The sequence below is a fragment of the Triticum aestivum genome, chromosome 3A, assembly GCF_018294505.1.
Source record: "Triticum aestivum cultivar Chinese Spring chromosome 3A, IWGSC CS RefSeq v2.1, whole genome shotgun sequence".
NCBI classification, from domain to species: Eukaryota; Viridiplantae; Streptophyta; class Magnoliopsida; order Poales; family Poaceae; genus Triticum; species Triticum aestivum.
This window is the reverse complement of record NC_057800.1, coordinates 362,651,454-362,661,195: the sequence shown is the minus strand read 5'-3', so window position 1 is coordinate 362,661,195 and position 9,742 is coordinate 362,651,454.

Here is a 9,742-nt window from a genome sequence, read left to right as displayed (position 1 = left end):
CGAAGAAAAGATAAGGAAAACACCGGGAAGAATTGGAGAACGAATGAAGATACTTGAGGGAATTTAGATACATGAGAACGAAGAGATCACAAATTGATTGGAGAATATTTGAATGATGCACCGGTAAGATTGGAGAACGAGAGCTGAAAGCTGAGAATGAATAACCTTAAAATGATGGCCTTCGGAGAATCAAACTGAAAATACTCTTGAATTGCTCCAGATGGCTGAAAAGAATTCTCACAATCGAAAACAATTATGAGAGGATGGCAACAGGCTAGAACCATGAATCTTCAAGAGAACAGATAAGATTTGGAGGAAAACTCTTCTTCGGTCTTCAAATGCAGAGAATGACAACGAGAAAACACAACCATGAATTGTTGAGGCACTCCAGAATAATGAAGAATAGAAAGGTTGAACCAACGATGAAAAGAATTTGAAAGATCTTGGAGAAGTACATATGACTGATGATAATTCATTCTTACGTCAAACTTTGAAAGGGATTCGAAAATCACTCTGAAAAAATTAGAAGAGTCAGGTAAGATCTTGGGAAAAGACCTGTGGGTTAGGGCCCACTCAAAAGAAACACCATTGAACAATTACTTGAAAAGGAGATTGTGCTGGTTGAATTAAATGGCTTGAAGCTTGAATGAATGCAGAGTGGAAACATGAATCTTCAAGATATCTTCAGCACTACGGAACAATTGAATAGCAAGCGGGGAATGTTATGAGGTGCACCGGCATGGAAAAACATTTGAAACGAGGAAAAGGATATGATCAACAAAGCTTGAAATGAATACACCGGAGAGGAAAACGAGTGAAGAGTGACGAACTTGAGGCTTCCATAGCATCTTCCTAAGAATCGCCGGATAAGAATATTGACGGAAAACAATGGATAGTCTTCCCATCAATAAGATGGATACTTGGTTAAGACATCTAATTCCTTGAAGAAAAAGGGTGGGAGGGCGAGAAAACAAAGGCAACTTAGGGATAGATGAAAATGAACAACGTTGGAAAAACCGAGAGGTGATCTTGCGGCTGTTGAAAAATGATATGATAAGAATCGCACCGGTTAGAAAGAATTGACATGACAACCTCGATGATCAAAAAGTATTTGTATTCACATAGGAATATGAGAACACCACTTAGGAAAGGTATGGAATCAACACTTGACATTGAAGCAACTCGAATACCACAAGCAAAACAAAAACAAAAGGATTGGCTTGCAAAATAAGGCGGGACAAACATATGATAGACCCCATATCGTATCATGTGTCTGTTGGAAATATATCCTACGATATACTTGAATTCCCACTTATAAACTCCCAAAACTTTCTGGTTATGCAATCAGGTGTTGGGGATACAGGGGAAGCATAATATCTCACCCAAAACTAGCAAATCCTACATCCAGTTGTATCCATCCTTCAACACATAACCAAGAAACCTTCGGAAATCATTTACCTCAACCTTAGAAAAGCATCTGTTAGACGAGTTATGGCAATACTCCCGAACTCCCGCCCCAGTACTGGGTGGCATCGAGGTTATCTCACCAACAACTGCATAAAAGAGATTTTTGATGTCAGCGGGCTCATGTATTCCAAAACTGCAACGATAAAATTGTGACGACAACACCTCGGAGCTCAACTCCCCGGGACACTGCCACAACCCCTAAATGTCAGGAGGCACCAAGAACAATGTTCTCGTCACAAAACCATTGGAACGATTCCAAGATACCCGCGTGATCCTAATTTTTTTGTGAAATTTGAGGACAGAAGAGTCGAAACTGTACGTCAGGAGGCCTCACCAGAGAGACGAAGGGACTGAGGAGTAAAACAAATCCTACTCCCCGATATATATAATCCTAAGACTCAAAACATTTTGTTCTAGATTCAACAACGTCAGCGATTCGATCAAGCAGGGGTCCTAAGTCGGGGATGGCTCTGATTACCAACTTGTAACACCCACCATGCGGCTATATCTCCCACGCGTCGGGGCACGACTTAGAGGCATAGCCGCACGGTAGGTATGTCACAAGAGGGGTAATCTTTACACATCCCATGTACTGAATAAGAAAGGGATAAAGAGATGGCTTACACTCACCACTTCACACAATACATAAATATATCATACATCATCCATAATACAATCAAGGTCCGACTACGGAACCAAAATAAAGAAAGACCACCCCAAATGCTAGATCCCCGATCGCCACAACTGGGCTCCACTATTGATCGAAAAGAAAACGAAACAACACAACGAACATGATCTTCATCGAGCTCCCACTTGAGCTCAGTTGCGTCATCTGCACTAGCATCATCGGCACCTGCAACTGTTTGGAAGTATCTATGAGTCATGGGGACTCAGCAATCTTACACCCGCAACATCAAGACTATTTAAGCTTATGGGTAGGAGAGGGGTAGTGAGGTGGAGCTGCAGCAAGCACTAGCATATATGGTGGCTAACTTACGCAAAAGAGAGCGAGAAGAGAAGCAAAGCACGATCGAGAAGCTATAAATGATCAAGAAGTGATCCTGAAACTACTTACATTCAAGCATAACACAAGACTGTGTTCTCTTCCCGGACTCCGCCGAAAAGAGACCATCATGGCTACACAAGCGGTTGATGCATTTTAATTAAGTTAACTGTCAAGTTCTCTACAACCGGATATTAACAAATTCACATATGCCCATAAACGCGGGCACGACTTTCGAAAGTTCAAACCCTGCAGGGGTGTCCCAACTTAGCCCATCACAAACTCTCACGGTTAACGAAGGATATTCGTTCTCCCAGGAAGACCCGATCAGACTCGGAATCCTGGTTACAAGACATTTCGACAATGGTAAAACAAGACCAGCAAAGCCGCCCGGATGTGCTGACAAATCCCGATAGGAGCTGCACATATCTCGTTCTCAGGGTACACCGGATGAGCCAGACGTCGGGTTGGCATAGACCCTGGTTGCCCAGGGGGCGTCGGACATCGCTCAGGTTGGACCAACACTTAGAGAAGCACTGGCCCGGGAGGGTTAAAATAAAGATGACCCTCGGGCTCCGGAAACCCAAGGGAAAAAGTCTAGGTGAGGCAAATGTAAAACCAAGGTTGGGCCTTGCTGGAGGAGTTTTATTCAAAGCAAACTGGCAAGGGGTTCCCATAACACCCAACCGCGTAAGGAACGCAAAATCAAGGAGCATAACACCGGTATGACGGAAACTAGGGCGGCAAGAGTGGAACAAAACACCAGGCATAAGGCCGAGCCTTCTACCCTTTACCAAGTATATCGATGCATTAATTAAATAAGAGATATTGTGATATCCCAACATATCCATGTTCCAACATGGAACAAACTTCATCTCAACCTGCAACTAGAACACTATAAGAGGGGCTGAGCAAAGCGGTGACATAGCGAAACAACGGTTTGCTAGGAAAGGTGGGTTAGAGGCTTGACATGGCAGTATGGGAGGCATGATATAGCAAGTGGTAGGTATCACAGCATGGCAATAGAGCGAACAACTAGCAAGCAAAGATAGAAGTGATTTCGAGGTTATGGTCATCTTGCCGGCAAAGTTTTCAGAGTTGACGAAAGCTTGATCCTCGTAAGCGTACTCAACAGGTTCCTCGACCACGTACTCATCTCCCAGCTCTACCCAAGAAAAGAACACAAGCAAAGTACCAAAAATCGATCACAGTGCAATGCACAAGCAACATGATGCAAAACATGGCATGATATGTGAGATGTGATATGCAATGCATATGCATGCTCCGGGAGGTAAGGATTGATCAAGGCATCAACTTGGCAAACCAAGTGTTCCGCTGGAAAGATGAGATGATTTCGGTCAAAATCGATATAAAAATTGCCGTAATCGGATGCACGGTTTGCAAATGGCAAGCAAAACAAGAATGGCATAATTCTGCGATTAACAACACGATGCCATCTAGAATGCAACAAACCAAACAAATCACACGACGAAAACTCGGAAATCAAGGAAGGCATCTGAAGCTCCGGTCTTGGGGCGTGACATGATACATCCATTTCGCATCATGCTTTTATATTGATATTTGTTGCATTATGGGCTGTTATTACACATTATATCACAATACTTATGCATATTCTCTCTTATTTTACAAGGTTTACATGAAGAGGGAGAATGCCAATAGCTGGGATTCTGGGCTGGAAAAGGAGCAAATGTTAGACACATATTCTGCACAGCTCCAAAAGTGCTGAAACTTCACAGAAGTTATTTCCAGAATATATAAAAAATATTGGGCGAAAAAAGTTCCTGAGGGGGCCCATGCCCTGGCCACAAGGGTGGGGGCGCGCCCTACCCCCCTGGGCGCGCCCCTGCCTCGTGGGCCCCCTGGTGGACCTCCGATGCCCATCTTCTGCTATATCAAGTCTTTCGTCGAGAAAAAAATCATAAGAAAGCTTTCGAGAAGAAACTCCGCCGCCACGAGGCGGAACCTTGGCGGAACCAATCTAGGGCTCTAGCAGAGCTGTTCTGCCAGGGAAACTTCCCTCCGGGAGGGGGAGATCATCACGATTGTCATCACCAACGATCCTCTCATTGGGAGGGGTCAATCTCCATCAACATCTTCACCAGCACCATCTCATCTTAAACCCTAGTTCATCTCTTGTATCCAATCTTTGTATCAAAACCTCAGATTGGTACATGCGGGTTGCTAGTAGTGTTGATTACTCCTTGTAGTTGATGCTAGTTGGTTTATTTGGTGGAAGATCATATCTTCAGGTCCATTATGCATATTAATACCCCTCTGATTATGAACATGAATATGATTTGTGAGTAGTTACGCTTGTTCCTGAGGACATGGGAGAAGTCTTGCTATAAGTAATCATGTGAATTTGGTATTCGTTCGATATTTTGATGAGATGTATGTTGTCATCCCTCTAGTGGTGTCATGTGAACGCTGACTACATGACACTTCACCATTGTTTGGGCCTAGAGGGAGGCATTGGGAAGTAATAAGTGGATGATGGGTTGCTAGAGTGATAGAATCTTAAACCCTAGTTTATGCGTTGCTTTGCAAGGGGCTGATTTGGATCCATATGTTTCATGCTATGGTTAGGTTTACCTTAATACTTCTGTTGTAGTTGCGGATTCTTGCAATAGGGGTTAATCATAAGTGGGATGCTTGTCCAAGTAAGGACAGCACCCAAGCACCGGTCCACCCACATATCAAATTATCAAAGTACCGAACACGAATCATATGAAGGTGATGAAAACTAGCTTGACGATAATTACCATGTGTCCTTGGGAGCGCTTTCCTTTATGTAAGAGTTTGTCCAGGCTTTTCCTTTGCTACAAAAAGGATTGGGCCATCTTGCTGCACCTTATTTACTTTTATTACTTGCTACTCATTACAAATTACCTTATCACAAAACTACCTGTTACCGATAATTTCAGTGCTTGCAGAGAATACCTTACTGAAAACTGCTTATCATTTCCTTCTGCTCCACGTTGGGTTCGACACTCTTACTTATCGAAAGGACTACGATAGATCCCCTATACTTGTGGGTCATCAAGAATCTTTTCTGGCGCCGTTGCCGGGGAATGAAGCGCCTTTGGTAGGTGGAATTTGGTAAGGAAAAATTTATATAGTATGCTGAAATTTACTGTCACTTGTTACTATGGAACACAATCCTTTAAGGGGCTTGTTCGGGGTATCTTCACCCCGACCAGTAGAGCAAAGAGTTGCTCCTCAACCTACTAAACCTACTGAAAATGTTTACTTTGAAATTCCTTCGGGTATGATAGAGAAACTGCTAGATAATCCTTTTGCAGGAGTTGGAACATTGCATCTCGATTTACACTTAATCTATGTGGATGAAGTTTGTGGATTATTTAAGCTTGCAGGTATGCCCGATGATGTTATGAAGAAGAAGGTCTTCCCTTTATCTTTGAAGGGAGATGCATTGACATGGTATAGGCTATGTGATGATATGGGATCATGGGACTATAAGAGATTGAAATTGGAATTTCACTAGAAGTTTTATCCTATGCATCTTGTTCATCGTGATCGTAATTATATATATAATTTTTGGCCTCGTGAAGGAGAAAGCATCGCTCAAGCTTGGGGGAGGCTTAAGTCAATGTTATATTCATGCCCTAATTATGATCTCTCAAGAGAAATGATTATGGATACCGATGCATTTCATGAATTTAGCACTAAATATGGACTTGACTCTGCAATTGTAGCTTCCTTTTGTGAATCCTTTGGTACTCATGTTGATCTCCCTAAGGAGAAGTGGTTTAAATATAATCCGCCCATTGAAGTAAAAGTAGTTGCACCTATTAAAGTTGAATAAAATACTATCACGTATAATGATCCTGTTGTTCCTACTGCTTATGTTGAGAAACCACCTTTCCCTGATAGAATAAAGGATCATGCTAAAGTTTCAACTATAGTCAACAAAGGTAATATTGGGACAGACAAACCCCCTGAGCAACTTAAAGTTGAACCTAATATTGCTATGGTTAAAGATCTCTTGGCCGATAATATTGATGGACATGTTATTTACTTCTGTGATGAGACTGCTAGAATTGCTAGACCTGATACTAAAAATAAACATAGACCTGTTGTAGGCATGCCTGTTATTTCTGTTCAAATAGGAGATCATTGCTAGCTTGGCTTATGTGATATGGGTGCTACTGCAAGTGCAATACCTCATTCCTTATACAAAGAAATTATGCATGATATTGCACCTGCTAAGATAGAAGATATATATGTCACCATTAAGCTTGCCAATAGAGATACTATTTCACCAATTGGGATTGTTAGAGATGTTGAAGTCTTGTGTGGGAAGGATAAATATCCTGCTGATTTTCTTGTTCATGTTTCCCCACAAGATAGCTTTTGTCCCATTATATTTGGTCGACCCTTCTTGAATACTGTTAATGCTAAGATTGACTGCAATAAGGATATTGTTTCTGTTGGTTTAGGGGATATGTCTCATGACTTTAATTCTGCTAAGTTTCATAGACAACCCCGTGATGAGGAATTGCCAAGTAAAGATGAAATTACTGGTCTTGCTTCTATTTCCGTGCCTCCTACTGATCCTTTAGAACAATATTTTCTAGACCATGAAAATGATATGTTGTTGAATGGAAGAAGGGAAATAGATGACACTACAAAAAAAGACACATCCGTGACATTTTGGGCCGAACGGAAAAAAAATTATGTCATACATATGACACTTCTATGACGATAATTGTGACAAAACCCGGTATCATCATAGATGTGGTGGGCTCCTACTTCTATGACAAAAAATCATGAAAGAAAATGGGCTTTTCGTCCTGAGTGTGCCGGAGACTCAGCTGCATGACATTCTTTGGGCCGTCCATGACGGAAAAAACCGTGGTAGAAGCGAGGGGGAGGAAAATTTCGGGGAGTTCCCGGTTATGGTGGGAGGTCGGGGGCCGAGCGAGGCACGCTTCTCTCGTACATGTATGTGCATGTGTGCGAGGCGTTGGCTCTAACTGAATCCGAGCGAGGCGTTGGGCTCTAACTGAACCCGAGCGATTGCACTGCAGGCTACGCGTTACTGAACCCGAGCGATCGATCGATGGCTGTTAACTGAACCTGATCGAGCGATTCCTTCGCTACTGCTGCTAACTGAAGCCGATCGATGCTGCCTCTGGATGAACAGTGAGCATTACGGGGGGTTTGGATGAACAGTTCCTGGTGGGGGTTGATGAACGGGACCCTGTGGTGTTGCCTCTGGATGAATAGGACCCCGATCGACCGAGCTGGTTGGGGCTGGATGAACAGGACCCCGTGGAGGGCTGGATGAACAGGACCACCCCATGGAGGGCAGGATGAATAGTAGACGATGGAGGGCAGGGTGAATAGTAGCCCGTGGAGGGGTGGTTGAACAGGAGCCCATGGAGAGGGCTGGTTGAACAGTAGCCGGTGGAGTAGTGCACGGTGGAGGCTGGATGAACAGGAGCCCATGGATGAACAGTCGCAGGTGGAGGCTGGAGGAGGTCGACGGTGGATGAACAGTAGCTCGTGGAGGCTAGAGGGGGTCGACAGTGGAGATGAACAGTATCCCGTGGAGTCCCATTTTGCGGTACGCCACACCCGTCCCAATGAACAGGACCCCCGTTTCGACCGTAGCACTCCAACACAAGTCCGTTTCCTCTGTTTTGCGATACGCCACACCCCTCCCGATGAACAGGACCCCAGTTTCAACCGTAGGAGGTCCGTTTCCTCCATTTTGCGATACGCCAAACCCCTCCCGATGAACAGGATCCCGTTTTGAACATGGCCGATCGAACACAAGGCCGTTTCCTCCGTTCTGCGGTATGCTAGGCCTCGTTTCCATCGCCTGTTCCGTCCAAGCCCTCCCGATGAACACGACGCATTTCCTTGCCTCCCCATGAACAGGACGCATTCCGTTGCCTCCCCATGAAAACGACGACGACAATGTTTCTCCATTCCGACCCAGCCATGTACACGAGCCCTGGTCGTACGTATGCGCGAGTAGGCGTTTGAGACCCCGCCCGTATGTACACATACGTGGTCGTATTTTCTTTCTTGCACCCTGGCCGCTGTACGTACGTGTACATGCTACGTGCGCGCCTCTACTACGACACGTGCACGCCTCTACATCCACCAGTATATATGTACGTACACGTTCACGACCAGAATGACAACGCTACGTACGCTTCGACCAGGTGGGTCCCGACTGTCAGGCACTTCCTTGCGTGCGAAAATGTAGCTGGTGGGTCCCAGCAGTCAGGGGCAAACGTTTTTTCGCGAAATACGGTGGCCCGTCCGGTGGGTCCCCGCTGTCAGGTGGATGCATAATTATTTTGCACGTAATAAGGAGGCACTTCCTTGCTGCGGCCGTGGACCCAACTATCAGCTTCTCCATGTATAGTCCATGTCTGATAGAAGTCGTTCCTTGACCACGTTGACCACGCCGCACTGAGAGCACTAGGGCGGTGGACGAAGGCGAAGCCTAGGAAGGGGACGACACGGAGCCAGGGAAGACGCGGCAATGGATGCCCACGCGTAGAGGAGTACGAGGGTTCACTGGTTCACTGTGGTGTGAGGCTGCCGTTGCCGCAGAATAACAGGGGGTGTGGGTGAGTAGAGGGATGGCCTGGCCAGCGGTGGGAGTAGTAGGGGGCGGTGAGGCCTCCGCCGCATCGCAACCGGCCACGGGAGGCAGGAGCACGAGGCACGACCGGCGCTGGTTTGGGTGGCTGGAGCAAGAATACCAGAGGTTGAAGAAGCACTGCGGTCGTTGGATGGACATCGTACGGTCACTGGAGCTAGAATTGTGCATATTGACTAAGTGGACAAAGCCCTCCGTCCCCGTCAACTTAGTAGGACCACAAGTCAGCCTCCCACCAAGGTGGGTCCCAGCTAGCAGGGGGTATTCATTTTTTTGTGCGTAATAAGGAGGCACTTCCGGTGGGTCCGAGCTGAAAGCAGGGGGAACATTTTTTTCGCGAAATACGGTGGCCCGTCGGGTGGGTCCTAGCTGTCAGGGGCAAACGTTTTTTTCGCGATATACTAGTGGGCGTCAGGTGGGTCCCTACTGTCAGGTGGAGAAATAATTATTTTCCGCGTAATAAGGAGGCACTTCCTTGCGGCTGCCATGGACCCAGCTATCAGCCTCTCCATGTACAGTATTCTTCCGATGGAATTCGGTCGTTGACCACATTGACCATGCCGCGCCGACAGCACCACGGCGGTGGACGACGGCGAGGCCTAGGAAGG